Below are 17,841 nucleotides of genomic sequence, written 5' to 3'. Positions count from 1 at the left end.
AAGTTCTACCTTCACAAACCAAAAGCCTAATGACAGATGCCTTGTCATAAATCAAACTAATCAAAATCTAACAGTGAGTTATAACCTAGAAAACTGGGTGGAAAAATTCTCATAAATTTGAATCTGAATGCATTTGTATGAATAAACATGAGCTAAGACTTCTGATAAAATGTTTTATTTTCCACATTTTCTTGCTAGTTATTGAGTTAAAAATACATACACCTACAGAAACACAGATGTATCTATATTTGTAAAGTATGATAAGTCTCAAATACATTACTCTAATTTATTTGCAAAATTCTTGTCGAGATATTCTGAGTTATCATGCAGATTCTATCGCCTTGCTATTTATTACTTTGAAGTAAGCAGTGTACATTGAACTAAAGGGAACTTCACATTATTTAAGTGGGCAAGGCAAATACAAATACAGAAGTGTTAATGGTGTTGGTATTTACATGCAAATATACACTTATATATAATATATATAGTATATAATATATTATAATATAGATATATGATATATAATATATAAATATTAATATATTATATAACATCATATATAAAGTGATATATAATATATAATATATGTTATATATATATATATAAAGCAATACAAATATGAGCTTAATGACTTTCCAGGAGAAAGGGAGACCGCTAAAGTGAAGATGTGGTGATGATGTAATGCCCATTATTTATGGAACTCTTGTTCCATATTAAACACTGTACCAAACCCCTTAGCAGACATATGCTGCATTCATTTTTCAACAGTCCTAGGAGGTAGTATTGTTCCTGTTAGACTTTTAAAAACAGGCTTGACTATCAACTACTGAGATTGTGTCCAAAGTTAACTCCTACAGAAGAATGCATGTATCTAAAAAGAAAAAAAAGGGGGGGGGGAATAACAACATGAGAAAAAGAGGTAACAATAGAACAATAGGTACAAATTAAAACAGAGTTATGGATGCTACTACTAAGCACTACCAACTAGTTTAGTTGATCCTAAATTAGTTATTCCATGATACAAGAACTGAGGCTTTCATTTCTAAAATGGGGTATGACTATTATCTGTATTTTAGAAAATCATATCAACAAGGTTGTCTGGGTAGATCAACAAACTTTACTCTCCTCATAAATAACATGTTACATCAGAATTTCCTAAAGAAGAAAGGATATACAGTTTGGTCTTTTCAAGTAATGATTTGTGTGTCCTCCAAAGGTCTATGTGTTAAATGCTTTGTTGGTCCCTGGCCTATGATGCTATTAGAACATGGTGGAGCCTTTAAAAGGTGGAGCCTAGAAGGAGGTTTTCTGGTTCCTGGGGCCTTCCGTAGGGCATCCCTGTAAGGAGGCCAGTGGTTTTGCTACACACTGCTGCCATGCTGTGCTAATTCTTAGCAGGCCCCAAATCAAGGAACTAAAACATCCAGGTCACTGAGTCAAATGAACATATGCAAGCTGATTATCTCAGATATTTGGTATAGTAATGGAAAGATGATCAAGACACTGAGAGACTTGTTGTTTGTTTCTTTTTCCCTCTTTCTTCTGAATGATTCTTTCTTGGAAGGACTGTTTTTGTCCTTTTTTGGTATTAATTCTCCAGCCATTCCAAATGTTTAAAAACACTTTAGCAAACATAAATGCCTCGCTACATGCAGTAAGTCAGCATTCAATGATGCTTGTGCCAGGCTTTAGGTAAATCAGCTGGAAAAACTTATGAATACAAAGAGAGTCCCTATCTGTAGAGAAACACATGGACATATGATTGTGTGGATAGACACATGTGTGTATTTGCTGATGCTGACCAGAGGCTCTGGTAGAGAACATACGATTGCATGTTTCCTTCACTCAACTTTTTACTCAAAGGAATCTATTTTCTAGTCAGCAAGTAAGCCACGTGTGATCCTCCACTGTAGGGATTCCTAAACGTCACTGAGCCTCACAAAAAAAATTCTCAAGGTTGTCCTAGATGCTTACTTTATATCAAGAACTGCAAAAAATATCTTACCCCACGGTCCTGTCAAAAACTTATCATATCTCAGTTTCATAGATGAGGTACTAGACTCAGTCAATTTGAGTTAGTTTTATTTGCACATCTTTTGAGAGGAAAACAACAATCATTCAAACCAAAGTAGTTGTCACAAGTACAGTGTGTTAAGTGGGCCAAATGGCGATGCCATAGGATTGGAGCTGAGGAATAATGACCCATCTCTAGAGATGAGGCATCAAGTTCCATTCCATTGTTCAAGAGCTCGATGGTAGGTGTGGGCCGAGCATATAAACTGCCTGAGGTCCTGTTAGATTGCAGCTATTGGTTCAGTAGGTCTGGGCTGGGCGTGAGAGTCTGCATTTCTAATAAGTCCAGGTGGTGCTATTGCAGTTGCCCTGGTTTATTTTGAGGAGCAAAGCACTCAGGTCTACAAGATTGTAAATTGTTCTCTACTAAAACATCACGAGTTATGTCCCCAGATGACCTGTAAGCAGCTGAAGCATTTTATGAAGTATCTCCAGCTATTCCTAGTGCTGAGGCCATAGAAAAGAAGAGTTCTCGTCAAAATGTGCGTTTCTACGTGTGTATGTATGCAGGTGTGTTTTCATGTGCATAGGTGTTTGAGTGTTTATGCATGTATGCATACATGTGTATGTATGTGTGTATGTGAGTGTGATTGTGTGTATGAGTGTATGTGTGTGTGTGTGTGTTGCTGGAGATTGAGGCCTCATCCATACTAGGTAAGTGTTCCCCAGAGCTACACCCATATCCCTTCAAGTAATTTTTTTTTGCCAGTCCTAGGTTTTGAGCTCTGGGCCTGGGCACTGTCCTTGGGCTTTTTCAAGGCAACAGCTCTACCACTTGAGCCACAGCACCACTTCCTGATTTTTCTATACATGTGGTACCAAGGAATTGAACAGAGGTCTTCATGCATGCTAGACAAGCACTCTACCACTCGGCCAAATGCCTGGCCTCATTCAAGTAATTTAGAAGATGAATCTAATTGAGACTTGAAAAGCCACTGTATGTGAATTTCTCTCAGAATGTAGTTATACTGATCTGGTCTATGCTCTACCGCAGGATCACATGATCACATGGTCACATGACAGGTTGTCCTTGAGTCATGCTTGCTAGGAGTTCTAGGATAATGGGCTCTAAGGAGATAACAAAGAAGGCATTAGGTCATTATGCACTGGATGCAGGACAAAGGCAAGAGCAATACACACTCTTTGGGATTCGAAAAAAATAACTTACCAGAAGACCATAGAATTCTTTAAAGTTAAATTTCTGCTTATTTGTGTTTCCAATTTTCACATTAATTTATTTCAAGGTCCTGGCACCATTTTGTCTTCAACCACACTCATCCCATGAGTGGGAAAAGTTTGTTGCATTCTTGCCTCCCATATTCTTTGTTTTCTTATCTGATCCTCAACTATGTGACATGTCAGCAGCGAAGATGAATTTCCCTGGTCACTCCCCAAGCAGCTAGCTCAAGATTTTATCAACTTTTGTTAGACCAAAGATTAATCCTTTGATCTTGGGAAGAAAACTATGTCCAGTTCAGTCAACTTTAAAAATAACCCAGGATACTGCAATGATTCTTGGTTATTTGAAAACAATTTCAAACTCAGAATACTGACACTGTCTTTCCATAACTCTTCCAGACTAAACACACACACACACACACACACACATGCTCACACCAGCTCATAGGCTTAAGTGACACCTCTTTCCAAAACACTACAGCTATGTGTATATATGTGTCTTAATCAATTTGGGCTGCTGTAACAAAATGTCACCAACTGAGCTTCCTTAAGCAACATACTTTTCTTTCTCCCAGTTCTGGGGACCAGTAAGTCCAAGACGAAGATTTGTGGCCTCGCGAGGACCCTTGTTTGAGTGCATAAATGGCCATTATCTCACAGTATGCTTATTCCCTTACATGCTGAAAGGGGCAAGAGAGCTGGCTGGTTCTTTTTTTTATAAAGGCATTGATTCTGTCCATGAAGATCTTACCCTCACAACCTCATGGGCTCCCAAAATCTCAGCCAACATTCAAATTCACATGTGGAGTTACAATTTTACATAGCAAGTTAAGGAAGATGTAGACATTCAATTTAATGCCACATCCTAGTGTTTCTAATGTGTTTTTGCAACTGTCCACATTTCTAACTGGGAAGACATAGACAGACAAAGCTTTCCCCAAGTGGAACACAATATCCAATATCTTATCTTCTGCAGAGTGCTTGTGTCTTGTTCTCTAGTGCAGTGGACTGCAAAATTGAATAGAGAGAAGTCACCACAGGCGAATGTTATTATTTTTTAAATGGCGTTTTCTCAGCTCGGTGTCCAGCACTTCTGATTTAGAAGATCAGAAATCAGGCATTCTCATTAGCATTGCAGGTGATCATCTTACCTTAAAAGCCCAAAGCTTAGAACTGGAGACAGCTATGTAAATAAATAATGGCCTCTCAGCATGACAGAAGTGAACTGCCAGTGGAGAAGAGGAAGCCCAGAAAGAATTCTGGACTAGGGAAGGGCTCAGGGAATGGCATCCTCAAATAGAATATTTCAGTCTTAATAACAAAGTTCGGCAGATCCCAGTTGATGAGATATAAGCAGATATAAGCCAGTTGAGATGTAACACACATCATTGTGTGACTGTTCAAAATAAAAATTGGGCCTAGGAGAAGGTAGAGATACCTGGCACAAATAGTTAAATAGATTTTAAATTACCTGGCTTCCTGGCTTTATCTACATTGTGGTTGCTCCTCTTTTACATATTTAAATGGTAGTACTTTTCTAATGCATAGGAACATAATATTTTGAAGAAATATCTTCCCCCTCTATCTGTCTCTGACTCCATCTCTATCTTCTTTTTATTTATTTTTTGTCGGTTGTGGGGCTTTTGTTGGGTCTGAGCGCTGTCCCTGAGCTCTTCAGTTCAAGGCCAGCACTCTACCGCTTGGAGCCACAGCACCACTTCCAGTTTTCTGGTGGTTAATTGGATTTAAGAATCTCACAGACTTCAGGGCTGGCTTTGAACCACAATCCTCTGATCTCAGACACCTGAGCTGCTAGGATTGCAGGAATGAGCCCCTAGCACCTGGCTCTGTCGCTGTCTTCTAAGTGGTGCAAAAACTGGGATCCTGGTAAGCATGGCGCAGAACATAAATGGCTCTTTAAGCTGCACAAGGAATCCAAGAAGAAAGAGTTGAAAACGGGCCATATCTAAAGAACAGATCAGAGTACCTAAAGGAAATGGTCACATGATGAGAAAGGAGGATGGAAGATTATCGAATTCCTCACTTCTTTTATTGCATTTTTGTCCTCCATGTGTTGCTGCCAAGACATCAACCAAACTAGTAATAGCCAATGATCTTAACCAGACCAAGAACATTCCATTGGCTACCTCAGATTTGTAAAGACCAGATTCTACTTCTGAAGAGAAGAGCCATTCATTTCCCTTGAGGACACTCTGCTTCTACCATCTCTAGCGATTAACAGTGTCTGTCCCAGTCTACCACTCTGTCTAACCTAGATTTCATATTCATTGCAAAGACTTCTGCCCTAGTTGATTGGCTCTGGTTCTTATGTGACAGAAAAGCTATCAAGGTGATCTGCTTGCAGTAACATTCTCCAAATGTGACATGTTTTCTTTCAAAGAAGAGAAGAGGGCAGAATTCGCCAGCTCCTGCTGGAAACACCTTTATTGCTTAATTACTACCATAACTATTAGCAATTGCATTTTTCACATTCTGTGTGACCATCAATTATCCGGAATTTTTAGTCACAGTTATTGTTCAAGATGTAGCTACTTCAATACCCCATTTAGAAAGGCAGCAAGGCACAAAGCAACATACCCAGAACGACACAGTTAATATAGAAATAGTAGAGTAGAAGACAGTGCTGTAATAAAAGGAATGGAAAACTACCAGCCCCAAATGGAAATGGACCAGGCAATATAGACAAATCTAAACAAATTAGCCTCAGAGCTCAGGCTTCTTTCTTTCAGGCTGTGGATCAGCTCTTAATCCTGACAGGTTTTCACATGTTACAGGAAAGTGAGTAGTAATGTTGAAATCTAATAGAATGACAAGGTCTATTTCTGGTATGTGATGTAGCAAGCCTTTTCTTGTTGGGTGGGGCATCTATCCTATTGCTCCTTGATACTTTATTACTCTTTTTACTGGTTCTGAAGGTAATACATGTAGATTGTAAACATTCCAATAATACAGAAAAGAGAGCATCCACTCGAGCCAGTTGGGCTTAATATTTCTTTTGGTTCAACCTGTGACCTGGCTTTTATTCTCAGATGTATACCATGCTATATTTTAAAGATGTTTTCTTCAAACATGTTTTTGCTCGCTTTTAATGACGTATTATCTTGACAGGTGCCAGTACCTTATGCTTATAACTCTAGCTAACCAGGGAATGAGATCTTAGGATTGTGGCTTCAAGCCAGCCCAGGCAGAGAAAACATCTATGAGACTCTATTTCCAGTTAACCAACAATATGTCATACTGGAAGCATGGCTCCATCTGTGAACAAGAAAGCTGTGCTAGAGCACAAGGTCCTGGGTTTAAACCATAGTGCTAGCGTACACAAAGAAGAAATACCTTCCACGCAGGTTTTTTATAGTTAATATGTATGTACTCTTGATTTGGGGGCAATACTGAGATTTGAACTCAGAGCTTTGTGCTCTGGTAGGAAGGTGGTCTACCACTTATCCATGCCCTCGACATTTCTTACCTCTGATTACTTTTGAGACAGGGTTTTGCTTTCTGTGAGCCTAGATGGTGATTCTCCTATTTAAGCTTCCTGCCCTAACTGGCAAGATGGACACGCCCACCTTGATCTGACTTTTCTGTTGAGATGGGGGTCTCAAATTTATTTTTTGCCTACTGGGACCCTCTCAATATCTTCTGTAGTAAATTCCTATACTTTTGCATATGCTTATTGGGAATTCATTCCTTTTTATAAATTGCATTTTCGTGTCCTTTTGCTTATATTGCTTTTTACATATGAAAAATCTTAACCCATGGAAAGCTCATTTTAATTTAATTTAATTGTCATTTGGTCCATTGACAGTATCCACCTTGGAACTTTCCTAACGTAAGTGCCACCCATCATCCTCATCCAGAAAGACACTTTCCCGTGACACCCATCAGGGAAAAATCTCTTTCGAAAGAAATGAATCCTGAGCTAAAAGGGATTTTTTTTCCCCTATAGTGGCCCAAATTGTGACATGATGTAGTGTGTGAGTCACTTTAACTTAGGTCATTTCTGGTCATTGCTTATGTGTGTCCTCATAGAATAGAATGAATTATGGCGTAGCTATCTAAGGGATTTTAGAAAAAAGATTAGCGAGAGCTTATTCAGCTAGGCTGAGAGTCATTTGTCTAAACAGCCAGCTAGAAGCTTGAAAAAGTGAGTGGTCACTTTTGTGAACTCTGAATTTTCTAATTAAATTTTACAAAGCTATAATAGTATGCTGACATGAATGATATTTTGCGGCAACTCTCAAAAGGCAGTATTTTATTATAATTTTATGATAAAATAGCTCATCACTAAAGAAACTTGGATGAAAAAAAAACAAATGAGCTTTAGTTGTACCTTAGGTGTTCTGAATAAAGATAGACTTGTATGTGGGTGCTTGTGGCTCACACCTATAATCTGAGAAGCACTATTTGAAAGCAGCTCTGGCAGAAAAATCTCATGAGACTCTTGTCTCTGAGTAACCACCAAGAAACTGGCAAAGGAGATATGGCTCAATTGATAGAGCATCAGTCTTGAGTAAAAAAGTGCAAGGCCTTAAATTCAAGCCCTATTACACACACACACACACACACACACACACACACACACACACACACACACACGGCTGATCTCTGTGTATAGTACACAAACTCATCACCTCCACCTGCCTTCCACTTTGCTTCCAATGTTTCCTTTCTACTTTATAGTTTTGTTTCTATTATTATTTTTATGATGCTGAAGTATTTCTATTCAACATGACAATTTACAGATACAAGACATCCTGGTCAAGTTTCCTCCTTTTGCCCATGTCTCTCAACCCCACTTATCACCTCAAGTCACCATCCACACATGCTCACTGAAGATTATGGCTATACAGTATTCACTGTCCTCTCTCCATTCACCTACCCTCTTCTCCTTGACACCGAGATATCTTCCTCTTCTATTGTTAGGCCTAGTGTGTTATGAATGCTCACACATGTGTGTTAAAAGCAGACAAGGAAATTTCACAATTGGAAAAGCCTTCAAGTTGTGAAGAGTCCATACCAATTGAGGAACCAATGAGAGATGGTATTTCAGAATTATAAAAAAAAAATTATGATGCCTATCTTGCTTACTTGATTTTGGCCATTCTCAAGTTCACTTTGGTACTTGCTAAAATATACAGAACTAGATAGTTGGAATGTATCTCAGTGCTCTATGTGTTCAAACATTTTTGGTTAGGGGTCTTTGGCTTGAAGTCAGGGCCTGGGCATTTTGTGGTCCCTGAGATTTTGTGGTCCAGACTAGCTCTATACCACTTGAGCACCAGCTCCACTTCTGGCTTGTGGGGTGGGTGGTTAATTGGAGATAAGAGTCTTACAGACTTTTCTGCCCAAGTTGGCTTCCAACTCAAATCAGATCCTTAAATCTCAGCCTCTAAAGTAGATTGCAGGCTAGAGCCACCTGTGAATGGCTTCTTTCTCTCCTCATATGTTTTTATTGAAAGGGAGTCTTCCTATGTCACCTAGGATGACGTTAAACTCAAGATTATCGTGTCTCAATCTCCTGCATGCTGGGATTATAGATAACGTGACACCATATTCAATCTTTTGAAATGAATTTTCATGTGGCAAAGTGCCTCATAAATCACCTTGATCGTACAGTTTTGCTTTGTAGGTAAGCAAATTAAATCCCTGTCTAGGCAGGTGCCTGAAGAATCTAAACTTTCTTGGCAAAGTTTTGTGAAACCCTGGGCCGTGACTGTCGGCCACTGTTAGTGCCCTTCACTGTTCTGGTTCACTTGATAAGGGGACATTGGGACAATGGTTTAAGACCATCTTCCATGAGGTGAGCAAAAGCCCACCCTTGCTCTTGACTTAGCTTCCCATTTAGTGGCATTGTCTATGAGCCTTTCGAACAGCAACCGTGGTCATGGAAACCCAGCATCAAATCAATCACAGTAAATACCAGTGCAGCCAATCACTGCATGAGATTTGCTGTCCTATGCAAATATAAAGCTGTGGAAACCTCCTATTGAAAGGGCTGCCCTCACCTCCCCTCGCTGCCAGGTTAGTTTCCAATACACTAGAAGTTTCTACTCATTTCCTATTGGACTAGTATTGGGCAGATTTTGTTACTTGAGCATTTCCTTCTACCTTCCCCCAGGAATCATTCTGAGCAGGCATAGCCTCTTCCATTGTGTCTCCATCTTTTCCCACAGGTAATGGCTTCATCCAGATTTCTACATAATTATGTTTTCTCTGTTTTAAAGAATTTGAAGGAAAATGAGGACAGTTTTCCCAAAGTTATGCTGTAAACATCTTCCCCAGTGTGAATTCAAATCCATATTTGTCTGACTTCCTAAATGTTGGTTTTGTTGGATGATTTTAAATCCTTAACTCATCATATAGAAACCTTACTATCTTTGCTGATTTGCCACATAAACAATAAACATTAACATGACCTTGACCCATAAGACCATTGGAAAGGTGCTTTCAAAGAGTTCTCCCTGAAGAATTTACTGGTTCCTCATCAGAGGAATCTGATGAGACTGATCTTCTTTAGGCCTTATGCCGGTCAGATACTATAAGGAAAAAGCTCTTTTCTTAATATTAGGGTTTGAACTTAAGGCCTTGTGCTTTAATGCTGACCTTTGCACACAAAACCAGACCAAGATCCAATGATTTTTGGTGAACTCTAAATATCTTTTTTGGAGATTCTAAGAATATTAAAATTTTAACTTTGCTAGGCTTGGTGTTTCTCAGATCAGGTCTTCTTGATTGTAAGTAGCCCACAAGAGCCCTCTCTAGCAATCACCTTGTATGAAGGGCGCTGATGTGTCTTTGCTCAGGCCTTTTTAACTGGAGTGACTGTCAATACACCTTTCCTCTGTGGGTCTCAGTTTCCTCATCTGTAAACTGAAGCTTAGGTACCATTTTAAATTGAATCCCTTTTTAAGTTCTGCATACTGTCACCAAAACCCCCTTAGATGGGCTAAAAATGATAAAATGTGGGATGTATGTATGTATCTTTGTATGTTTGTATGTGTGTATGTGTGTACGTTTGTTTACTTATTTATTTATTGTGTCAACACTGGGGCTTAAACTCAGGGCCTTGTACTTGCCAGGGAGTCACTACCTCGTAAGCTCTGCCTTCAACTCTTTTGCAAATATTCCTCAGGAGAATTTTATACCAGTAGTGTGTGGATGAGACTATGGTACTCTCGTGTGAGAGACAATTTCTTCTGCCTAATGACATACCTTAGCAATAATTTCTCTTTTGATACTGTACAGGACAGTGCGACAGTAAATAGCTAGGCTTTGGCATTGAATTGACCTGGATTTGAACCTGGTGCTGTGTTTAGCAGCTCTGCCCCCATAAGCAATCCGTCACTCTCTGATCCTCAGATTCTTCATCTAGAAAGTCGGAAGACTATGATTTACTGCAAAGCACTGTAATACAATAATGCTTGAATGGCTCTTTGTGCAATGCTTGGGTATGTAATGGGGGATATAATATCTATGGCAGATAAAAAAAATTATTTATTCCAGAAAAACTGCCAGGTAATGAGAGGGAAACTGTCATGGAAAGCACCAAGGCCAGAGTTTGGAATCCTGAGTAGTCTTTAGAAAGGATCACTAGCCGTAAAGGATCTTTGTGGCAAATGGTTACTAGGTGACCTGAAATACTGAGGCCTGCCACACACTGCTCCAGTGCCGTTTGTTTGTTATTCAACACTGCCACCTGGTGGACAAACTTGACATCTGCAGGCAAGGAAATAAAAATTACAGTTGTCTTCTTCCATGTCAGAATTTGGAGTCATGTCCAGGATGAGATCCATAAATTTCTGATGATATGGATGTCCATCCATCTCTATGCATTTGTTAATCTGGTGCAAAGACAGGAACAATGTGTTTGTTCATGTAGGCTAGAGTCATTATCATTATCTGAAGATAATCTGTGGATTGATATCTGCTCCAATGCCTACTGGAATGGAAGAGAGATTTGTGAATGCAAGGGCAGTTGGCCCATTCTTCTGTGGACTCCTCACTCACACACAGCACAGGCCATGGCACAGAGCAGTTGTTCAAAACTGTTTGTAGCCAATAGAAAAACTGAACAGTGCAAATGCTATTACTGTTTGAAGATCCTCTTTATTGGACAATACCGTATTTCTTTGAACCTCTCTGAACACCTTGCTTGGTGGGGTATGTCAGGGTCCATTTTGGATCAGAGATTTCTAGGTTCCAGAAGTGATCTTCTCAGGTCAACAACCAGAGTTCCCCTTGACTGGTATTATAATGGCACTGCCTGTTTAATCCTCTGTTAATCACATGATAGTTGTACCCATCTTGCAGCCTTCACATCTCAGTCTCTCAGTCTCATAACTAAAGACATTTAAGCTGTGTGCCAGTGGCTTACGCCTGTAATCCTAGCTACTCAGGAGGCTGAGAGCTGAGGATCACAGTTCAAAGCCAGCCCAGGCACAAAGGCCCATGAGACTCTGATCTCTAGTTAATCTCCAGGAAGCTGGAAGTGGTGCTGTGGCTCAAGTGGTAGAGCACTAGCCTTGAGCTGAACAGCTCAGGGACAGTGCCCAGGCCCAGAGTTCAAGCCCCATGACCAATGGAGAGAGAGAGAAAAAGCAATTTAGTCTGAAGTCATTCAGGTTTAAAATTTAGATTTGAAACCCATCCCTAGTTCAAAAAAATTTCAAAACAACACTTTGCCTTCTATTTGGTAACAGATAAAATGGGAGTGTGTTTTTAATGTAGTAGAAACCTAGGCTTGCATTTTGGCTCAGTATTTGAGAGAAATGTGCTCTGAAGCTACATTTTGGGCTGAATATTACTGTAGTGGGTTCCTAGGTGTCTCCTATACCTTTCCTTTAAAGAAAAACAGTTGCTAAGATTTCTGGGGAAGTTATTCTGTGCTAGCCTATAGTTCTAATGGTCTCATTTTGAACACAGCTTGGTAAAACACATTCTCTTGTAATTATTCCCAATTTTCCAGATTGGAAAGTAGACCCACAAGATGGGTAAGTTCCTGGTGGATTCTGCTGCCATCAGGAAATCTCAGGATCCCCTCTATTTGGTTCTAGCACTTTCCAGAATCTATAAGTTCAGAGCGTGTGCCAAAGCTGACCTTCACAGGGCTTCGGGCCATTCTGCAGCTAGCACTCGTTTCCCTGCCTTACTCTTCAAGCCTACCATTACCCTTCATTTCATTTCCACACTTCCCTAGGGACACACAGGCCAAAAAGAGAGACCGACTCATCAGCCAAGAGCCAAAAATATCGTCCCTGCAGCAAAGCTAGCTAGTGATAGAGAGGAGGAAAATTTTTCCTTCAAGGTCTGGACACTTATCCAAGGCCACCCACTCAGCTTATGTAAGCAGTATGCACCACTCGTGTGCAATCCAAACTCCTGGAATCTAGGGCAATGCTGCTGGGGAAGTGTTCTTTCACACTTCCTTTGGGGCCACCCTAATGCCCTTTGGGAATACTGACATTACGCTTAGTGACTTGTCTGTCCTAGATCTCCAAGACCTGGGCAAATGGATCCAGCCATCACTGCAACGACAACTGCGTGGGTATCATTTCAGGCAGTTTCTCTCCTTCCTTGAATCTTCCTCTAAAGCCAGAGGCAGCAGCTGTCCTTAGGAGAATTTTGGGCCTTCTTCTATTCATGTATTCATTTATGCATGCATGCATTTGTGCATTCATTCACTCATTTTATTCATGCACGCTTTCAGCCTTTTATGTGCTTTCTGTATTTGCCTCTTTTGAATAACTATCTATGAAGCATCAATTCTGTCTCAGGTCAGCCCCAGGTGCTGGAAACATGAAAGTGAATTTGTCAAATGCTGAACATCTGGCTCTCTGAGTGGAAGGCTGGTGTGAATGGTGGCTGCCATTTTTCCTTTAATGATGCTTGTCAATGACACAAGTAACCACTACGCTGAATCAGATAATAAGGTCAATAGGGAAGGATAATTTCTGGTTGCTTTTGGCTCTTTAGACATGATGACACATGTCTAAGTTTATTCTGCATTATTGCCTCTCCATCAGTTCCTTAAGTCTAGACAGTCAACAAGACAAACCAAATAGACTCCCTGTGGCCAATTTCACTCTACTAAGATTTTGTCACTGAGTGTGGTATTGAGAAGAGATCCAAGGTATACATGTATGTTGTTTCAGTGACAGAGGGTAGAGTACAAGGTAAAACTAGGAACCTTGAGATAAATTCAAAATATTATTCTCAGAGCTCAGCCTCCTGAGTAGCTAGGAGTAGAGGAGTGAGCCACTGACACTTGGCTGAGTATTTATATTTAAAAAAAATGGACCAGGAGTGTGGTCTAGTGGTAGAATGCTTGCCTAGCATGCATGATGGCCTGGGTTCAATTCCTCAGTCTTACACACACAGAAAACCTGGAAGTGGTCCTGTAGCTCAAGTGGTAGAGTGCTAGCCTTGAGAAAACTCAAAGAGAGTGCCCAGGCCCTGAGTTCAAGCTCCAGGACTGGCAAAAAAAGAGAAATACATAAATATTCATGTATGTATGTATATAGTTGATCATATACTTATGCAGTTTGATAATGCTTGTGCTTTACAAGCAGCTTACAGCAATCTGGGATATTAAATATGTGGCTCTATCTGGCTGGTATTTGTAAATGCTAGCCTATCACTGATTAGACATGGGCTCCTCACTGAAGAAGTTTGTGGTTGAATCAGAGAGGGAAATACTTTGTAAAAAGAAGCCCTGGTACACTTTTGGTGGAAATGTAAACTATGAGTCATTATGGAAGGCAGTTTGGAGATTCCTCAAGAAACAAAACCTAGAACAACCTCATGATCCAGCGATACCACTCCTGGGCTTTCATCCAAAGAACAGAAGTCAGGATACGTTAAAGGTACTTGCACACTCATGGTCGTTGCTGCATTCACCAGAGCCAATTTATAGAAACAGCCCATGTACCTACAACGTATGAATGGACCAAGAAGAAGTAAGGCAGGCACACAAACACACACACATACAAATATGTACATACAATGTGTATATACTCATACATGTATTATAATAATGTTACTATATATTATTCACTTATCAGTAAGAGCAGTAAGAATGTTATGTCATTTGCAGGGAAATGGAAAAATATGAAAAATGATATTCAGTGAAATCAGGCTCAGAGAAACAATGGATGCATGTTTTCCCTCATATGTGGAAATTAGCTCTAGATCTAGAATGATGGAAGGGTAAAATTGATCCCGATGCATTGCACTCATAAATTGATGTGTTGAATTGAACTCTTTGTATGACTATTTAACAAAATTAAAAAAATTGTATTCAGAATACAGATGCCACCAGGTAGCTGAATGGAGGTGGGAGGTGGTAAAGGAGATGCTGGTAATTAGTGTGAGAACAATGAATTCCCTTAGATACATGTTAAATTCATCAGGTGGATATGCCCTCACAGGCAGCCAAGGAGCAGCTAGACTAAGCAACCGAAGTCACTTGATCTGGACTGGAAAGTGAATTTGGGTGATATCAGCACAGAGTTAGTGAGCAGGACTACTCAGAGGATGGGCTCAGGCAGAACCATGGAATTTAAGGGATTCTTTCTCTGGCAGAGCTTTCTATTCACTTTGCACATTTCCTGCTCTTCCGGTCAGTCTGGCTCTTTGACAAGGCTGGGGCTGTTATCAGCCCAAATGTGTGGATGGGGAAACTGAGGCACAGAGAAGGCAACAGCTTCTCCATGGCTGCAGGGCCCAGGGTGGAAGTCTGAACTGCACTCTGGACTGTAGTTCTGAGTATCCCCTGTGTGAAAACATGTGGACGAGAAGCAAAGACCACACAGGACAGAATCCTGAGCTAGAGAGTGTCTGAAGCCCAGGAGGAGGAATGTCTGTGGAGATGGTAAAAGACCAGAGTGGCAGTGGGAATTTCAGCTCATAGCTCTGAGGTCAACGTCTTAAAAACTTTCACAATATGACCAAGGTAGTTGAGTTGCCCTATACAAATTATAGCCCCATTACATTTACGAATCACAAAAGCAGTGCTCATGTCTGATCCTGGAAGCAATGCTTATATCCTGGGAGAAAAATTTAGAAGAAAAAAGAAAATTAAAATGGTCACCATTTCCCCACCATTGTAACTGTTTCTTTCGCAGGAATCTTTTCAAAATTTTTTTTTTCTAGATATATGGAAAAGGTGGTGGGAGTGGTGAGGAGTGTTTCTTTAAAAGGTTTCCCAGAGGTTTGTTGTGAACCCTCAGTGTCTTGTTTCTAAAGCTACGCATCCTAATCAGGATTCATTTGGATGAAAATGGTGCTTTAAGGTAAATGGCAGTCTTTAGTTCTGAGTTGGAACTGATGGTATCTTTGAATTAATGAAGGGTAGTAGAGAAATCTGTCTCATTTTCACCAATCCAGCATTCTTTCCTGGAGGAAGGTAGCATTTACTAGCTGTTTGTTTACTCTTTTGGGTGTATTCAGTGCACCTATAAGAAAATAGGGGACCAGGAGCATGGCCTAGGGGTAGAGTTCTTGCCTAGCATGCATGTAGCCCTGGGTTCGATTTCTTGGTACCAAACACACAGAAAAAAGCCAGAAGTGGTGCTGTAGCTCAAGTAGTAGAGCTCTAGCCTTGATAAAGCCCAAGGACAGTGCTCAAGCCCTGAGTTCAAGCCCCAGGACTGGCGAAAGCAATCAATCAAGCAAGCAAGAAAGAAAGAGAGAAAGGAAGGAAGGAAGGAAGAAAGCAAATAGTAGGTATGGATGGAACATGTAATCTTAACTACTAGGGATGACGAAATGTGGGGAAAACTGGTCTCAGGACAGCTTGGATATTTTTTAAGATCATGAGATTCCATTTTAGCCAAAGTTCAGACATCATGGTCATGCCTGTAATCCAGAGATGGGGAAAGTACAAACGAAAAGAGTGCAGTTCAGGCCAGTCTGGTCAATCAAATGTGATTATACTTAAAAAAATCAGTGTGATAAGGGATGGGAGCACAGATCAAGTGGAAGAGTGCCAAAACCTCAGTACAGCATCGCCATCTCTCTATCTGCCTCTTACATATCACATGCCTCTTCCTTTAAAAAACGTGTGGTAATGTACTATTTCACACTAGAACATCTTGAACTTTCTTTTTAAAGATTCCTCCTCTTATTTGCAAGATTTCCATTGGAGTATAATTTGTTATGAGATTTCCGATTGAAGTTATTTTCTATCTTTTTTTTTCTAGACCAGTGCCATGGCAAATAATCTTGAGTTTTGCACGATGCCAACTACCTATTACATTTCTGGAAACTGCTGAGTTTGGTGTCATTCAGTGGTTGTTTTATGAAATAGCATAAAACGATTCCTAAATGTTTCAGTTTTTACATCTTCCAAAAATGAATGAAATAGTTCTATGCTCTTTCCAGCAGGGTATTTTTAATCAACCATTTTATCCTTCCTAACTTGCTAGGTGAGAACTGTATCTTCAATGGACTTTCTTTTTGCCTTAAAAGAGTTTGAGGTCAGGGTCTCATGCTTGCCAAGCAGGTACTGTGCTTGAGCTATGTCCCTTTTGACTTTTAGTTTTTGAATATTGTTTACCTATTAAATAGAGTATCATGCTTGGCCTGGGTTGAACTGGACCACCATCTTCCTGTTTATACTCCCTGCCACTTCCTGTGGCAGATGTGAGCTACTGTGACCAGTTTTCTCTCTCCAACATTTTGCTTGGGTTGCCCTCAAATTGAGACCTTCTGTTGTGCCAAGATTGTTCCAAGTTCTGGGAATGTCCCCCTTCTCCCTTGTTTAGGGCCCATGTACTTGAACCCCAGGTGGTAACAGCTTGGTACTCAGCGGTTAGACACCTGAGTTCTAATTCGACCAGTGGTTAATTGTGATTCTCCTTTAAAAGTGGTGTAAAGTTCTTGCTCAGGGCCTTTCAGCGTTGCAGGCTGTTGATATGCGGAGGCCCGAGTCTGGACTCGAAAATAAACAAACCCCTGCTTTTTAGCTTTGGCTGTGGTCTCTGGTGGTCTTTTTGGGTTCTAGAAATTTGGATACAAATCCTGCCAAGTGGATTACAGGTGTGAATGACTGTGCCCAGATTGAACTTTTTTTTTTTTTTTTTGCCAGTCCTGGGATTGAGCTCAGGGCCTGAGCACTGTCCTTGGACTTCCCTCAAGGCTACTCTACCACTTGAGCCTCAGCTCCATTTCTGGCTTTTTTTTTCTATGTATGTGGTACTGAGGAATTGAACCCAGGTCTTCCTGCATGCTAGGCAAGCACTCTACCACTAGACCAAACTCCCGGCCCAGATTGAACTTTTGTTGTTGTTGTTATTATTCTAGTCCTGAGGCTCTGAATCCAAGACCTAGGTGCTGTCCCTGAGCTTTTGTGTTCAAGGCTAGCACTCTACCAATTGAGCCACAACTCTACTTCTGGATTTATTTTTTAAGGGGTTAGGGGGGCTAATTAGAGATAGAAGTCTCATTAACTTTCCTGCCTGGACTGGATTTGAACTATGATCTCAGCCTCCTGACTAATTAGGATTACAGGCATGAGCCATAAAATCATAAGCGCCATACTCAGCTTGAACATTTAATTGGGAGGAATAA

At 40.4% G+C, this 17,841-nt stretch overlaps 1 protein-coding gene across 2 annotated transcripts in view; it reads right to left on the bottom strand.

Annotated features, from left to right (window-relative positions):
• The window catches only part of Ppp2r2b (protein phosphatase 2 regulatory subunit Bbeta), a 419,132-nt gene that overhangs the window by 331,588 nt on the left and 69,703 nt on the right, over positions 1-17,841 (bottom strand). The gene's annotated exons all lie outside the window — the stretch shown is intronic.

This window comes from Megascapheus bottae, chromosome 4 (assembly GCF_031878675.1).
Source record: "Megascapheus bottae isolate mThoBot1 chromosome 4, mThoBot2.hap1, whole genome shotgun sequence".
Taxonomy (NCBI): Eukaryota; Metazoa; Chordata; class Mammalia; order Rodentia; family Geomyidae; genus Megascapheus; species Megascapheus bottae.
The sequence above is the reverse complement of the archived record's forward strand: the minus strand, read 5'-3'. Positions and strand labels throughout refer to the sequence as shown.